The sequence below is a fragment of the Canis aureus genome, chromosome 5 (genome assembly GCF_053574225.1).
Source record: "Canis aureus isolate CA01 chromosome 5, VMU_Caureus_v.1.0, whole genome shotgun sequence".
In the NCBI taxonomy this organism is placed as follows: Eukaryota; Metazoa; Chordata; class Mammalia; order Carnivora; family Canidae; genus Canis; species Canis aureus.
In genome coordinates, this window is record NC_135615.1 from 74,213,688 (window position 1) to 74,231,444 (window position 17,757).

The following is a 17,757-nucleotide window of genomic DNA, read 5'->3' on the forward strand; positions in this document are numbered from 1 at the left end:
CCCCTCACTCCGACACGAGGCTCAGCACTGCCATTTTACCCAGCGCCGTCGCGGCCGCCTGGCAAACCCGGAATGGAGCGCGGAGCGGGCGCAGGCCATGGAACGGACTCGCTCCCTTCCCCTCACAAAGGAGGAGGGGAGAGAACGAGCCGCGGCGGCGGCAGGCCCTCTGCCGCTTTCGCTCGGCAGCGCCGCCGCTGAAGGCTTCGGGGAAAACCCGGCCCGGAGCCCGCGCCTCTCGGAGCCTGCGCCGCCTCCCTTCTGGCGTTCCTATCCGGGTCGGTCCCCTCCAGGCCGCACCGAGGGGAGCGGGCAGCGTGAACTTTACTCGCGGCTGCAAAATTGGCCTGAGCCCGAGACCGCGGCCGCCTCGGCCCAGGCCTGACCCCCTGGCAGCGGGCCTGGTCTCTTGGCTGCTACTTAGCACCTCTACAGCACTTTTCTTCAAAGCCTTTTACAAACCCGGTCTTAAAGACCCAGCTGAGTGAGCGAGCAGGGCCTTACATTTTATCCCCTTTGCAAGCCCAACGGAATGACAGATCATTGTTCAGACTTTCCGTTTTCCCACTCCCCTACCCTCATTAGCCCGGCCTCATAAGGCCCATGGGCCTGGGGGGCCATGAGGTCCGATTATCCCCATTTTAGAGAATTGGAACACAGAGGGAAAGGGACTGCCCTGTCAGAGGGCAGAGGGTGATTTTAAAAAGTAGCCAAGTTCCCCAAGTTTTCCCATCTACTTAGCCTTAAAAAAAAAAAAAAAAAAAAAGCAATCAAGTCGTGTGCCGTATCCAACAATGGGAACAGAAGAATGGGTTTGAGATCAAAGCTGATCATCTCAACCTTAGATCATCTCAACGCCGACATAAGATGATGACCACTGAAACTACTTTGGGGGCATATGACAGCCTTCTCAGGAGAACTCAAGCCCGATCTTTTCCTCCTGGGAGAACTTAGCCCACAATGACCAATAGTCCCAGTCTCTGAAGACAATACCTATAAGAATGTGAGCAGTGGACAGAAGAGGCTCCAGGGACTGGAGGAAACTGTTCAAAGGCACCAGTGCAGAAGAAGAATGGCTGCTGGGAGGGAATCCGTTTTCTCTCTTATTATTTTAAAGATTTTATTCATTCATGAGAGACACAGAGAGAGGCAGAGGTAGAGGCAGAGGGAGAAGCAGGCTCCCTGCAGGGACTGCATCCCAGGACCCTGGGATCATGACCTGAGCCAAAGGCAGATGCTCAACCACTAAGCCACCCAGGTGCCCCCCATTTTCTCCTTAAAGAGAGAAAAGGGGCAGTCTAACAGGTCACTTAGAAAATGGATGCAACTAAATTTGTTTTCTATCCTCCAGTGTAAAGATTCTTCAAAGTTTACTATTATATTCCAAGAGATGCCAGTTGAGCTAGAGGTATACATAGAAAACTCTAGATAGAGCTACAGGCCCTATCAAATCCCAGCAGCAGCCTTTTCCTCCTCATGCTGACTTGGAATGCTCTGACGTGACAGGCTACAAAAGCCAGAGGGGATTCCAGCTCCTCACCAGGCCCAAGGCTGCCTTAGGAGAGGCCCAGGCTATAGTCACTAGACACCAGAGCCTCTTTCCCCCTCAGATTTTATAAATGGAGACTTCATGGCCACAGATCCATTATATTAGAACTTCCAGATCATGCAGGCCCCTTCGACAAGTTCTAGCCATGCCACTGGTCACCGTGAGTAATTCCAAAAACCTGAAGTCATCCCTACTCTGAAGAAAACATAATATGATCTTACACTACAAAGGCAAAACCTTCTTGTTAATCTAAGACTGGTGGGGGTGGGGGGTTCTGTCTCAAGCCAAGAATCAAACTATCAGGCTCTTACTGACTGGAATGGGCCAGTGCCCTCGTTTCACTCACTGAAGTCCTCAGGGGCAACTACTCTCCCGGTGCATTAGGTCCTAGAAACCAAATTATAGGCTGCCTCATAAATGGAGCTTGGCTATTTAATCAACTGCTTCTGAGCTGGCAAACAGTCCTGAGTCCTGCACACAAATGAGGACTTTTTACATGCAATTACCCTGCCATTTTCCTCAGAGCTGGAGTGTAATGGGAAACCTGGAGCCCAGTGAAAATCTGGAAGCCAAAATGGATCTGTCTCCAGAGAAAGCCCTCATCCCTTTTTCAATGGTTGTGAAATTCGGAAAGTGCCCAAATCCCTTTCCTACACGTGGGCGAGCTGTTTTGAAAACAGCCACCATTTTTATCTAGCAACAAGGTAAAGTGCATTTAACAATCTATCCACCTGGGCTGGAGGAGGCAATGTGGAATTTCTCTTTTCCCATTTGTCTTAAATCTCCAATCCTTTAGGATTCTCTTCCACCCCTACCCTTAGAGCCCTATGCCACTATCCCAAGGACTCCCGAGTTGAAGGGAACTTTCTTAGAAACTGGCCCATCAGCTTTCCCTAGGGGCAATGGCAGCGGGAAAGGGGGGAGGGGAGGTACTGGGCACGTGGCTGGCCGGAGCTCCAGGACCCAGGTTTGGGGCTGCGGGTTCTCCCCGTGGACTTTTCTCCCCCACAGCCCCAGTGTTTTAACCCCACACCCAGGCAGCTCAGGAATCCCGGCGCAGATTGGAGAACTAGGACTAGGACAGCGCTACCCTCACGAAAGCGCCTCAGCCACCAACAGCCTGATGGCAAATATGGACTGAATCGTTGACATGGAAACCGGACTAAAGTCTTGCTCACTCCCTCACAAGAGAGTTCTTATCGCCATCCCCGACCGCACAGCACTTGGCAAACGTGGACTGGATCTCCCGCCCAACGGATCAGGCGGAGTTTCGGCGCTCAGCTTTAACTCCAGCGGCTGCGGCAGCCAAGGAGGGGGGCAGGGCTGCCAGGGCAAACCGCCTGAAAATGGCAGAGGATGTGCTCTCATTTTATCCGGCTTGTACAGTGTGCATGGATTGGGCCCGAAAATAAAGGAACAACCTATTAAAATCCACGCAGTCAACTGCAAAATGTGGAACCGAGGCCTGGAGGGCTTGCTAAGAGGGGGAAACGTTTGCTGGGAGGACAGCCCTTCCTTTCTCGCAATTTGCTTCCCCTCAGTGTCCGAAATACAAAACTCAACAAACAAACAAAAGATGGGGCTCGGCTCCTTCCTTTCCCCACTCCTTCTGGGGGAAAACGTTTTACGCCGCGGGACCCTAGTGAGGGTTTGCCTTGGTTCTGAAAAAGGCGCAGGGAATCGGAGGAGAGTCGGGTTGTGGCCCCCACACGCGTCCCCGCCGCGGCAAAGCAGCAGACACCCAGCGGAGCTCTCCCGAGTGCGAACTGGAGCTGCGAGTTTGAGCAAAAGGGCAACTATGTCAGTTGACGGAAGCCAGAAGCAGAGTTCAAATCCCGGCGTGGATTTCCGTCTGGAACTGCCTGCTTCTTAAAGTTTGTAACTCCGTGTTCAGAAACAGCCCCAGCGGAGGCTTTGGGAGCAGTGTGAAAGTCTAGCACTACCATCTGACAGCGAGCAGCAAAACTTTGGGCTGCATATTAAGCGAGGAAAGTGGATTGAAGCGAGAGTCAAGGCAATTCATTATATTATCGGCTCCCAGACGGGAGCTGTAAGACACGAACTGGATCGCCACAGAGAAAAATGGAATGGAGTCTAAATGGCGCACAACAGCTCTTAGCGGTAAAATTGTGCCTGCCCGGCACCTAGAATGATAAAGCAGCAACCCCAGAGGCATCGAGTTTGGCGGGCGCTCAACAACTATTTGTGTAGATGCTTTCTTCCATTCATCTCAAAGTTTTAGAATAATTTGGAGGAATTTACATTTAGAATAATAAGGAACACATTTTGAGAAATGTTAATTTCTAAATGAGGCTTTCTTTTTTTCCCCCTCCATCGGAAGAGTAGCTCTGCAAAAATACCTTTGAATGTCCAATCAGCTTGCTTTTTTTGGTACCAACATAAAATGAGAATTACCTTCACTGACACCTCCCCAAAAACTAAAATCAGAAATAAAATAAAGATCCACGCTGGTCTGGTTTGTGGCAGATTTCAAACAAAACCTAACAACCTAGGTTCAATATAACATGAGGAAATGGGTATCAATTCTCACATTCTAATATGTACCTTTTCCTTATCCGCCAATCTCATTGGTGAGCTTGCCAGCTATTCTTTTGGAGAAACCAGAGTACAACTGGTAACAATATTTTAAAGACAAACAAACATACCTGAACTGGAGTTTTATAAAACCATTGGACAGATCAGGAATTTGGACATTTCTGCTGAGCCCCACCAAAGGTTTGTATTCACCAACTGACACAAAAATAGTATATGAGAAACCTACTTCCAAAAAAGATTGAAAGCCACTTTATATTCCATCAGAAGAGAAACTTAATGATTTTGTACTTGGTACATATTACACTAAGTTGTTTTTAGATTTGGAGAGCTAAGTACCAACAATATTACCAAGGAAAGATAAGGTCAGCAATCTTAATATTGAAGGCTATTGCCCAGGAACAGGAAAAGTCTATTATCTTTGACTTCCCATATTAAACCAATGTAGGCTGCTTTTGTTTTTACTTTCCTTTAAAACCAATCGAGGAAAATTTCACACATGTAAAATGATTGTAAGGGAAATTTTTGAAAGTGGAGGGTAGAGGGCAGAAAATCAGAAGGAAAATCAAATATTCTAGGTGGGTATTTCTTTCAGCCCTGATCGGGTAAAGCTTTCTTCCACTGCCATTTTACTGAGATAGGAAAAAGATCCAGTGAGTGGGGAAGTTTCTCGTAGCAACTCTGGAATGGATCTGGAATGGAGTCTTTTGCTCCAACACAAGTTATGTAGAAGAGAGTGGGAAAGAGAAGGAAAAGCTGTGTGAGCACTGACAAAATGGAGGGAGGCCGGCTTGTACAACAGGATGGGAGGCTAAAACAGCCAATATGCTGCCTGTTCTCTGCAACACAGCTACCTCAAGAGAATATTCCAGCATGATCATCCCAGGCTTTTTATGTAAGAATCAAAGAAAATCCAAAGGAACCTATTAGGCATAAGACAGGAAGTGAATGGCCCCTAAGGGAAAGCATTCTAGCTTTAATAGAATTTAAACCCAACTATCCCTACAGAAAGAAAATGGCTTCTTCCAAAGATAGAAGAAAAGTGGGCCAAACAAAAAAGTGATCTGTGGGATACTGTAATGGTAGCGTGGTAGCACTCCAGTGAAATGCAGAGCTTACCAATGACACCAAAGGAAAACTGCCAGGAAAAACTACAGTGGGTTTTGGCACTTTTCCAAATTATCACTTTCTGCCCCAAAATTTACCAACATTGGATTTGGAAGCCATCAGAGGGGCAGGAGGGTGGAAACCAGCAGGTTAGTTCTCATTGTCCTACAGCTCCGAGATACTACTGGAAACCTGTATACATGTGTGTTGTTGTTCTGCCAGTCTTGCTGTGGAGGGAGAGAACAGAAGACAAAGAAGAAACAACTCAACACACTTCATCAAGCCTATCCCCGACAGGCCATTGAAAAACAGCACTGAACCCCCGATCACACACACACATACACATACTCTTGTCTACCGCTGTGTGTTTTCATTAATAGAGTCCAACCACAAACTACACTCAAACAAAAGAATACGCAATGCCCTATAACATTAGGCACTATTTTTGCCCCAAACACTAAGACCAAGATGTAGATTATACTTCTTGATCATGAGATCCCTTTTGACCTCAGAACAGTCCAAGAGCTCATTTATTTTTTTCCCCAACCAACCACAGCTACCTAAAAATATGGACACTCTGCCCAGCAAAAACTAGAGTTTATGGCTAACGTTGTGTTTCCCCTTTCGCTCAGCTAAAGTTGGAAGGCCAAAGTATTCTAGAAAAGAAATATTATAGTTGACTCCACACCTACTCTCTGTTTTTTATGAACTAAGCAGCAAGTGTTTCTAAGATGGAATCACAGGGATCCCTGGGTGGCGCAGCGGTTTGGCGCCTGCCTTTGGCCCAGGGCGCGATCCTGGAGACCCAGGATCGAATCCCACGTCGGGCTCCCGGTGCATGGAGCCTGCTTCTCCCTCTGCCTGTGTCTCTGCCTCTCTCTCTCTCTCTGTGTGTGACTATCATAAATAATAAAAAATAAATAAATAAAAAGCATTTTAAGATGGAATCATAGGAGACTTGGAGTACTATGTGGCCTTCAAAAAGATCCTCTCTAGGAAAAAACTTAGAGGTAAGGAGTAAGCACTGATTGGCTACTGAGGGTTTTTAGTAATCCATCATTAGCACAATTTGTACCTGATCATGGAGAGGTTAGAAGCCTTTAAAAAAATATTTTATTTATTTATTCATGAAAGACAGAGAGAGAGAGAGAGAGAGAGAAGCAGAGACACAAGCTGAGAGAGTAGCAGGCTCCATGCAGGGAGCCCGATGCGGGACTTGACCCCAGGACCGCGGGATCATGCCTCGGGCCGAAAGCAGGCACCCAACCCCTGAGCCACCCAGACGTCCCAGACAGAAGCCATTTTTATAAACTTAACCAAATATTATAGATCAAGGGCACTCAGTTTCCCCTTTAAATACTCCCTTTTCATGATGAAGCAACTCTACCCTATGCACCTGCCCCTTGAGCAATCCTTGAGTCGCGTGTGCTTTTCTGGCCCAATTTACACCAAAATGGGTCTTCTAAGGCTCAGAAATCTTGTGAGCATATTATTCTTCCAACCAGAAATTAATAGCATGACTATTGCTAATAACAAGATCATTCCAAAGCCATATTGATATACTTCATTAAGTATTTTGTTCCTGGCTTTTTTTTTTTTTTTTAAGATTTTATTTATTTATTCGAGAGAGAAAGAGAGCACAAATAGGAGGGGAGGGGCAGAAGAGGGAGAATCAGATTTCCTGCTGAGCAGGGAGCCCCACGTGGAGCTTGATCCCAGTACCCTGAGATCATGACCTAAGACAAAAATCAAGAGCTAGACACTCAACTGACTCCACCACCCAGGCACCCCTTTTGCACAGACATTTCTAAAGTTCCACAATAAAACTCACAGGACAGCCTTGCAATAGCAAGAATGCTAGGAGTAAATGCAATAACAAACAGGAACAGTCATGCTGATCCATAACCGTTCATTGCCATCACCTTTTGACTTCCTGTGAGTAGTCCATATTTTCAATGATCTGCTAATTGAAGATTCATTAATTTAGTAGGTTCTTCACCATTGCAAATATTACTATCTGACCTAGTCTCTCCCTTACCTCTACCCCACACATGCACACATACACATACTCTGACATCATGTTTTATTGTGTCATACCAAAACAAGAAATATTTAACAGGAACAGGAGAAACATTCTAAACTAAAACTGTGGAGGGGACTGGATAATAAGAGACATTTGTTTTCTACTTTAAGGTTTTTACTTCTATACTTCAACTGCAGAACACACACATGAATATACATTATATATATATATATATATATATATATATATTTTTTTTTTTTTTTTTTTAAGGGATCACAGATGCTGGCCGGGATTAGCGTTATATCAAACATTATTAAAAATACTCTATACCACCATTTTCCAAACTAAATGAAACAGAACAAAAACATGGAGAAGGCATTTACAGGAATGGAGTGCTACAAAGACGGATGAAAACTGTTAGAGGTCTTCTTTTGGGAAGAGTGGGGGTGGGGATGAGTTAGGGAAAGACAAGATTTAAAGAAGGATAAGTGGGGATCCCTGGGTGGCTCAAGTGGTCTCGGCCCAGGGTGTGATCCTGGAATCCCAGGATCGAATCCCAGGATCGAATCCCACATTGGGCTTCCTGCATGGAGCCTCCCCACTCTTCTCATGAATAAATAAAGTCTTTAAAAAAAAAGAGGGATCCCTGGGTGGCGCAGCGGTTTGGCGCCTGCCTTTGGCCCAGGGCGCGATCCTGGAGACCCGGGATCAAATCCCACGTCGGGCTCCCGGTGCTTGGAGCCTGCTTCTCCCTCTGCCTATGTCTCTGCCTCTCTCTCTCTCTCTCTGTGACTATCATAAATAATAAATAAAAGAAAAAAAAATAAAAATAAAATCTTAAAAAAAAAAAAAAAAAAAAAGGAAAGGATGACCTACCTAATATTCAAGGCAAAGAGCCTACAGTTTGAGAGCTATCTCAGCATTTGAGACAAATGTTCAGACTTTCATTTTAAGTCAGATTTCCAAATGGCTGTTTTTGTTTATAAATTGTAATGATCAAAATTTTAAAGAGATTCACGCAATCTAATCATATGAACTATGTATGCTCAGATGCATCGGAGCGGAGACTCTCTGTGAGTCAACTATCTCTGAACTGAGTCAACTATCTCTGAACTGTGATGCTTTGAAACCAGTCTAGAATTTTCCACTTTTTGATTTTGGATATAAATTCTCTCATTCAGTTTACTACAAATGGGAGGCCCTTTGACATCACTCTGCTATGATGTACAATACTGTGTACACATTACCTTTGTACCTCCTGTAAAGTACATTGCGAGCTATTGTCTACCTACGAGGAAAGACAATGCCTCCGAAATAGTATATAGGCTTTTTTCATTCAAAATTTGTAAGTTCCTACCACTCAGGTCAAGATCCTTCATTTTCAAAGAAAGTTGATGAAGAAAGAGAAAAGAGAAACAAAGAAAAATTTAAGACATGTCAATATTCATTCTATGGGTCCTTGAGATTTTGGTGAGTACAAGAAAATAATGGATGATAAAAGTACTGTGAAATCACTGGCCTCGTTATCAAAGGTATTATTATTAATATTACTAATGCTCATATATGCAGGTTATATTTTAGTCACTCTTTTCTCCTAGTGAGAATTAAGAGAAGTGAATTAAGATAACTTCTGCTCCTCCCTCTTTTCTCTCTTCTCTCTTTTTTTTTATCTCAGTATCACATAGGCTCTTACCATGGGTAAGTGTACTTGGACTAAGTAGTACAAAGATGTCCACGAGGTACAATTTATGCCACACAGCTGCCCTCAAAGCTCAGGCTCCTGTACATAACAACACTTATGACAGAGACTCCTGCATAGATTGGAACCCAGTGCTCCTAAGGCAACTACTACGTGGAATGATGAGATACTTATTCTGCCTACTTGGCTGACTCCGAGCTTAGAATGGTCTTTGGTCTTTTTAATGAGAGAAACAAGTGTCCACCAAAACGAATGGCTAAGATGCACCAAATCAAATAATGTTCTTAATTGGACAGATGAGGAAGAAAAGAACAAGCTGGACTTAGAGTCCATTTAATTGCAACTCTCCCAACAGAGTCCTGGTGCTAGATGAGGAAACAGAATACAGCCTTCCAACATTTTGATCCTTGCTATTGAGGACAAGAATTTGATCTTTAGGTCAGTGTTTGGAGGGTTTCAAAATTAGTGACCTGGGAAGTCCCAAGCCAGCAGCTAGCACTTCCTCCCTCCCTGAACACATAGCTATTCCTTTCAGAGGGCTGGTGTCCTCAGTTCAGTCTTTTGGAGCACCTCATGCAGCAGTGACACAAAGCAGAACAGTTAATGGAAGAAATCCTAAATATTCAGAGCTGCATTGAACTACGAACCCCTTGTTTTCTTTTTCAAATTTGAAAATATGTGTTCAGGAGAATTCTTTATAAAATAGGTTTTAAAAAAAGTTCATCTTCAAAACTAGTTTTCTGTTGGAGTGATGTTTACCTTAAAATCTAAACATTATAAAAGTTGGAATGATGTTTACCTTAAACTCTAAACATTTGCCAGTTGACAGCATTAGAGTCTTCTATAATTTAAAAATCAAATAGAGAAGAAAACAAATTCTTGTCTTCATATTGCTTCGGCCTTCATACAGGTAATGCTAAGTACATGGTGATCGAAATCTGTTGGCAAGAGGTTAAATTTATAAAAGGATAAAAAAAAAAGGGAAGAAACAAATTTTACTGATGCTGCATGGCAGGAACTTGCCAATGATAATGTCTGCCACATTTTCTTCCAGAAACCAGGAAAACCAAGGAGATTAAGTCAGCCTAAAAGTCAAAAGAATATGAAAAGAAAAGTAAACACACATATCGGGCAGCCCCTGTATCTCTGTAACTTCCAAAGAATAACCCAAGTGTAACATGGAGGAACAAGGCACCTGAGTACTCACCTAGTGGTGCAGGCCAGGGATCGCCTAGGTCCGAGAGCCTCAAGAAGGAAGGAATGGCTGTCCTGGCTCCAACCTGAGCTGTGTGCCTGTGATGTCATGTCATTTGCAGCAGGAATCCCTCTTCCACGGGGAGCTATTAAGGAGCTGCTCTGTTCCAAAACAGGGTTTTCCAAATTGCCTCTCTCTGTAGGCTTCCCTGAGGGCCAGGCATTAGGAGAATTTGCCTGCTGTACCTATAAAGGAAAAGGAAAATAACAGGCCCTAAAATGAAATTAAGCAACTCCATTTGAAAATTTTCTCAACAAAAGTAAAGATCATTGTGGTTGAATTATTTCAGCTTCACACTTAAGAATCAAGGAGACCAGGGTGTCTGGCTTGCTCAGTCAGAAGAGCATGTGACTCTTGATCTTGGAGTCAAGAGTTCGAGCCCCATGTTGGGTGAAGAGATTACCTAAATAAATAAAACGTAATGGGATGCGTAGGTGGCATTCGGTAAAGCATCTGCCTTTGGCTCAGGTCATGATCTCAGGGCCCTGGGATGGAGCCTGGCATAGGGCTCTGTGCTCAAGAAGGAGTCTGCTTCTCTCTCTCCCTCTGCTCCTACCCGCACTCCCCTCCACCATTTGACTCCCACTCTTTCTCATAAATAAATAAATAAATAAATAAATAAATAAATAAATAAATAAATAAAATCTTTAATAAATAAATAAAACTTTTAAAAAAAGTCAAGGAGACCAAAATTCCTTATTGAAGATCTGAACTTTTACTTTGAATTTTTAAAATTTTTAAAAAAGATTTATTTATTTATTTATGATAGACATAGAGAGAGAGAGAGGCAGAGACACAGGAGGAGGGAGAAGCAGGCTCCATGCTGGGAGTCCGATGTGGGACTTGATCCCAGGACTCAATCCCGGGACTCCAGGATCATGCCCTGGGTCAAAGGCAGGCGCTAAACCGCTGAGCCATCTAGGGATCCCCCTTTGAATTCTTTAATATTTAAAAATAAGCACAAATCTACATATGAAAAATTATATTCCATATGGATTTTACTAGAGCTCTATAGTGCCTTTTTCTTTTCTTTCTTTTTTTTAAAAAGATTTTATTTATTTATTCATGAGAGACACAGAGAGAGAGGCAGAGACACAGGCAGAGGGAGAAGCAGGCTCCATTCAGAGAGCCCTATGCAGACTCAATCCTGGGTCTCCAGGATCACACTCTGAGCCAAAGGCAGATGTTCAACAGCTGAGCCACCAGGCATCCCTACAATGCCTTTTTCAAATGGATAAAGAAAAATAATCTTAAGGAAGCATCTCCTGGAGCACCTGAGTGGCTCAATCAGTTAAGCGTCTGACTTAGGCTCAGGTCATGATCTCAGGGTCCTGGGATTGGGCCATTTCAACTCAGAGCTCAGCCGGCTTGTCTCTCTCCCTCTCCCTCTGTCCCACCCCACCTCATGTGCATTCTCTCTCTTAAATGAATAAATAAAATCTAAAAAAAAAAAGAGAGAGAGAGAAGCATCTCCTATACTGCCAAAATTTCAAGATCTAGGAGATTTAGAAGAAAAAAATGGAGTGACGCAGACATGAAAAAGAAAGAAGGGTAGATCCTCCTATCTCACACATATTTGGTGACAATAATAGTAATCTCATGAGTGACCACTATGTGCACACCATATAGTCTCTAGTACTCACAAAAATCCATTAAGAAAGATAGTGTTATCTCTATAAATCTATAAATGAAGATACTGAAGCTCAGATAAAGTAATCCAAAGCCATGACACTGGTAAATGACAGAGTCAGGATTCTAATCTAGCTTTCTTACAAATTCCAAATCCTAACTTTTCAATAAAAATAGATAATAAATCCCATAATGTACTTTAGTAATGTACTTTTTCAAGATACTGGTATTAACTGTTATTAGAAGAAGCATCATATGTGTGTGTGTGTGTGTGTGTGTGTGTGTGTGTGTGTCTATGACACTATACATATAAATGCCACTATCAAGTATGAGGTCAAAATAAAACTATTTAATTGGTCTTTTAGGTTTATTATTATTTTTAAAGATTTACTTATTTATTTTAAAGGGAGAGAGTGCAAGCAGTTGCTGGGGTGTAGGCAGAGGGAGAAGGAGGAGAAACTCAAGCAGACTCCAGGCTGAGTGCAGAGCAGGACACGATGTTTGATCTCACCACCCTAAGATCAGAGCTGAGCTAACACCAAGAGTCAGACCCTTTAACCAATTTTGCCACCCAGGCGCCCCAGATCTCTTAGCTTTAGTTCCAAGCTGACATGATACTGATCCCAGTCAGACAATAAACACAATTTCATTGGGTGTCTTAGAGTCTCTTTTTCAAAATGTAGTTCTAAGACTAGAAGCTTCAGGATTACCTAGGACCTTCTTAGAAAGACACAATGTCAGGTCCCATTTCAGACCTTCTGAAACATAATATGCATTCTGACAAGATCCTTAGGTGCTTTGTATGCAACTTCAAGTTTACCATGGCACTGTCTTAGAGATGAGGGATTCCAGAAAAAGAGATGCCCCTCCCCCACACCGAAGCCGCCCTTATTCCGAAGATGGGGAGAGAGAGAATGTTAAAAGCACACTCATATTATTATATTATTACCTTTCCTCTCTGTTTTTAAAATAAATGTTCATCAGTCATTATTTTTCTTTTAGTAACAGCTTTATTGAGATATATTAAAATTGACCCATTAAAGTGCACAATTCAATGGTTTTTAGCTTACTCAGAGTTGTGCAACTGTCACCACAATCAATTTTAGAACATTTCATCACCCCAAAATAAAACTCCATACTCTTTAGCAGTCACCCCTCATACTCCCCAGCCCCAACCCTAGGCAACCACTAATCTTTCTGTCTCTACAGATTTGCCTATTCTGGATCTTTCATACAATACAATATGATATATGATCTTTTTGATTGGCTTCTTTAACTTACCATGTTCTCAGAGTTCATCCATGTTGTTCATCAAAGCCATCTTAATCTTTCCTCATAAGTGGGAATTATTCCTTCAACAAAGGTGTGGGTGGGCCCCTCAGCCACTCCTCCCCATGGAACCCCTGAGTGTCACTGCTCCCCTAGGAGAAGCCATGCTCTTCCCATTACTAACTACCCTAATAAAGAGGTCTTTAACAGAGTTCCTTTTTCCCATCTTCTCCCTGGGATTTAGCAGCTCGAGTACAGCTGGCCCTTGGCCAAGTTTTTCTCCACAACACCTGCAGGCACTACCAGTGCTGCCACCTTATGCCCATTTCTTGAAGTAGTGGACACTGGGTCAGGCACTGTCTTCCTCCCCAGAGCCCTGCTCTTTGCTGTTTCCACAGCAATCAAGGTTGTGACTCATGACAGAGTGTGACCAGGAGAGGTCGAGGGTGTGCTGTGTGGGAGCACATGCCTGGTACCTTCAAACAACGAAGAGGCAGAGAAAGAAGCAAGTGCAAACGCACTAGGGGTAAAGGGGACATGATTTTGCAATCTCTCTTCCTGATTCTCTTGGCTGTTTCTTCAGCTACCATTTCTCTTCCTCTCTTTAGCTCACTTTCATTTCCCTATGTTATTCTTCAGAGAATAGGGAACCTAAACATTTCTCTCCTTTCCTTTCTACCTGGACTGTTTTCTCTTGTGCTTACAGCAGCACAACAGTTGTGTACTTAGACATTTGGGCATGCTAAGTTACTTCTTAAAAAAGTAAAAAAAAAAAAAAAAAAAAAAGAGAGAGAGAGTTGGTCTAAACTTTCTGCCCTACTGAATAGCAGAGCAAGGAAAAGGGTTTCTTGTTCTCCAAAATCAAGATGTTCTACTTTAATAAATGAAGACTTCTTGATACGAAACATAAATTATCAGTCCCAAAGAAAAACCAGCATAATAACAAAAACACTTTCCTAGTTGCTGGTGGTTGGATTTGGAACCTTGCCTGAGTTAATTTCGGGGTATGTACTTTGACTACAGATTGTTGTAGGTTATTTTGTACTCCCAAGTAGCCCATATGTGCCCGGGTCGTGCCGTTAGTCCTGAGAAAGGCTTTCCAAACTAAGGCTTTAGGTACCTCAAGCTTTCATTGCCACTCTATCACATTCGTTCAAGAAATGTTTGGATACTACTACACAACAGCCCTGTGCTGTACACAAGGCAGACAAGGATCCAATTCTCAAGGCGTTTTGCACAAGGGGATGTGAAGGAGGAAATACTATGGTACACTGCAGCCCTAACAGACCTGTCATGTGTATGGCGGATTCCCACAGCATATCTTAATGAATCTCACTCTCTCTGAGTGAAGCAGGCAAGGAAGACCTTGGTGTCTAGGACATCAAGGAAGAGAAGCAGATGGGCTCATGTGGTCCTGACTGGTAGCCTTGCAGAACCTTCAATCACTCTGACACTTGAATAACCCTCTGAGAGCCATAAGGTATCACAAAGGCAAAGAACCATAGTATTAATGGACTTCATGATATTATTGAATTCACTTAAATAATAGTTTGTATGTATTACACATTATTTATAAATTCATCTTATATGGGACGCCTAGGTGGCTCAGCGGTTGAGCACCTGCCTTCAGCCCAGGGCATGATCCTAGAGCCTCGGGATCGAGTCCCCTATCGAGCTCTCTGCATGGAGCCTGCTTCTCTCTCTGCTTATGTCTCTGCCTATCTCTCTCTGTGTGTCTCTCATGAATGAATGAATGAATGAATGAATGAATAAATAAAATATTTAAAAAATTATTCATATATATAATCTTTGTTAATTTATGTAGTTCCATATTTTAAAAAAATATTTTATTTATTTATTCATAAGAGACACAGAGAGAGAGAGAGAGAGAGGCAGAGACACAGGCAGAGGGAGAAGCAGTCTCCAGGCAGGATGCCCAACGTGGGACTCGATTCCAGGACTCGAGGATCACGCCCTGAGCCAAAGGCAGGCACTCAATCACTGAGACACCCAGGTATCCCTATATAGTTCCATATTATTTAGCAGCATAAATAATTTACATTGTGGAGTAGGACGGGTGGCTTAGGGGTTTAGCACCGCCTTCAGCCCAGGGCGTGATCCTGGAGACCCCGGATTGAGTCCCAAGTCGGGCTCCCTGCATGGAGCCTGCTTTTCCCTCTGCCTGTGTCTCTGCCTCTCTCTCTCTCTCTCTCTCTCTCTCTCTTTCTCTCTCTTTCTCTCATGAATAAATAAATAAAATCTTAAAAAAATTTTTACATTGTGGGTTTGTTTGTGTGATCATCATTTAATTCTTAGGAACTTAGAACAAGGTGTTGCATACCTTTACTATTTTCTACTTTTTATTTTCCACAGAGCTGGCCCTGCCAATGGGAGCTTGTTAAACTTTTACAGTTAGTCAGCTTGTAGTGGAATGCATTATTTATTTTCTCTTGCTTGGGGGTCAAAGCAACCAACCAGATCTAAAGACGCATTTAGAAGACCTGTCAACATAGGCTGGTGTGTATTTACTCTGACTTTGCTATTACAACTCAGAAAAGCTCCATTTATCTACACGTTTGAAAAATGTGAAGAATCTGAATTTGTTTTCTAAATAATTTAAAGTAGGGCAGCCCAGGTGGCTCAGCGGTTTAGCGCCGCCTTCAGCCCAGGGTACGATCCTGGAGACCTGGGATCAAGTCCCACGTCAGGCTCTCTGCATGGAGCCTGCTTCTCCCTCTGCCTGTATCTCTGCCTCTCTCTCTCTCTCTGTCTGTGTATCTCTCATGAATAAATAAATAAAATCTTTTAAAAATAAATAAATAATTGAAAGTAAGCCCTTTAAGTATAAAACGCTTAAAAATCTGCCTTTAATGAAATATTTTAAATAAAATAAATTTCTGCATTCTTGAAAGGTATAGCAAATATAATTTACCTTCTTACTTTCTTGGTCATTGTTAGCATTCAGAACTAGAGTGCAAAGTGATGCATCCTCAAGAAACACCGAAATAGGGATGCCTAGGTGGCTCAGTGGTTCAGCGTCTGCCTTTGGCTCAGGGTGTTATCCCGGGGTTCTAGGATCGAGTTCCGCATCAGGCTCCCCACAGGGAGTCTGCTTCTCCCTCTGCCTATGTCTCTGCCTCTTTCTGTGTGTCTCTCATGAATAAATAAATAAAATCTTGAGAAAAAAAAGAAACACGGAAATATGCCCAGCTGTTTGCTGTACCCCAAATGATCCAAGATTGATGTGTTTTGTGTTCTTTTATGTCCTTCTAATGATTTTTTCTTCCTTTTTTTTGCCTTCCTAATCTTCACTTTATTTATTTTTAAATTTTAATTCCAGTAGAGTTAACATACAGTGTTTTTTTTTAAGATTTTTTTTATTTATTCATTCATGAGAGACACAGAGAGAGAGAGAGAGACAGAGACACAGGCAGAGGGAGAAGCAGGCTCCATGCAGAGAGCCCGATGTGGGACTCGATCCCGGGTCTCCAGGATCAGGCCCTGGGCCGAAAGCGGCACTAAACCACTGAGCCACCACGGCTGCCCAACATACAGTGTTATATTCATTTCAAGTATACAACACAGTGATTCAACAATTCCATATATTATTTAGTGCTCATCATGATAAGTGTACATTTTTCCCAAGATTTTATTTATTAAAAAAATATATTTTATTTATTCACAAGAGACACAGAAAGAGGCAGAGACATAGGCAGAGGGAAGAGAAGCAGGCTTCATGCAGGGAGCCCGTTGTGGGACTTGATCCCTGAACTCCAGGATCACACCCTGAGCTGAGGGCAGACGCTCAACCACTGAGTCACCCAGGCATCCCTGAGAAGTAAGTGTATTGTTAATTCACCTATTTCACCCATCCCCCTGCCCACCATCTGTTCTCTATAGTTAAGAGTCTGCTTTTGGTTTATCTCCTTTTTTTCTTTGTTCGTTTGTTTTATTTCTTAAATTCCACATATGAGTGAAATCATATGGTTTTGTCTTTCTCTGACTGACTTATTTCACTTACCAGTGTACTCTGTAGATCCACTCATTGTTGCAAATGGCAAGATTTCATTCTTTTAATGACTGAGTAATATTCCATATGTGGGGTGTGTGTGTGTGTGTTTGTGTATCACATCTTCTTTATTCATCTATCAATGGACACTTGGGCTGCCTCCATACTAATAATTTTCCTTTGGCTTTTTGGCCCCTATTTTGTTAAGATATTAGGTAGTACCTCTTATGATGTCCTGATTGGCTGGCTTTGGCAATCCTCTACCTAATCTGTGTCCTAGGAAACCAGATAACCAGGTTTATTAGCATTGTGTGTAAAGTGAGAGCAAATAGGTTTTGAATCTGAGAGTCTTTCCTAAAAGTTAGTAGTACCAGCTTTTCAAAGGCAGTTCAATGTTCCTTTTTACTTGCTCCAATATTCTCTCTCTCTCTTTTTAAAGATTGTATTTATTTATTCATGAGAGACACAGAGAGAGAGGCAGAGACACAGGCAAAGAGAGAAGCAGAGCCCATGTAGGGAGAGCCTGATGCTAGGACTCGATCCCAGGACTCCAGGATCACACCCTGAGCCAAAGGCAGATGCCCAACCACTAAGCCACCCAGGTGTTCCAGCTCCAGTATTCTCAATTCCCCTACAAATACCCTAGATTGTTAGATAAATTACT

General features: G+C 42.9%; 1 long non-coding RNA gene across 1 annotated transcript; it reads right to left on the minus strand.

Annotated features, from left to right (window-relative positions):
• Nucleotides 1–9,248: 9,248 nt before the first annotated feature.
• LOC144313519 (uncharacterized) lies at nt 9,249–10,376 on the minus strand. The gene is made up of 2 exons (XR_013379160.1): nt 10,139–10,376; nt 9,249–10,016 (listed from the first exon to the last, which is right to left on the minus strand). It is a non-coding gene; the product is annotated as an uncharacterized LOC144313519 (long non-coding RNA).
• Between the last annotated feature and the right edge of the window lie 7,381 nt (nt 10,377–17,757).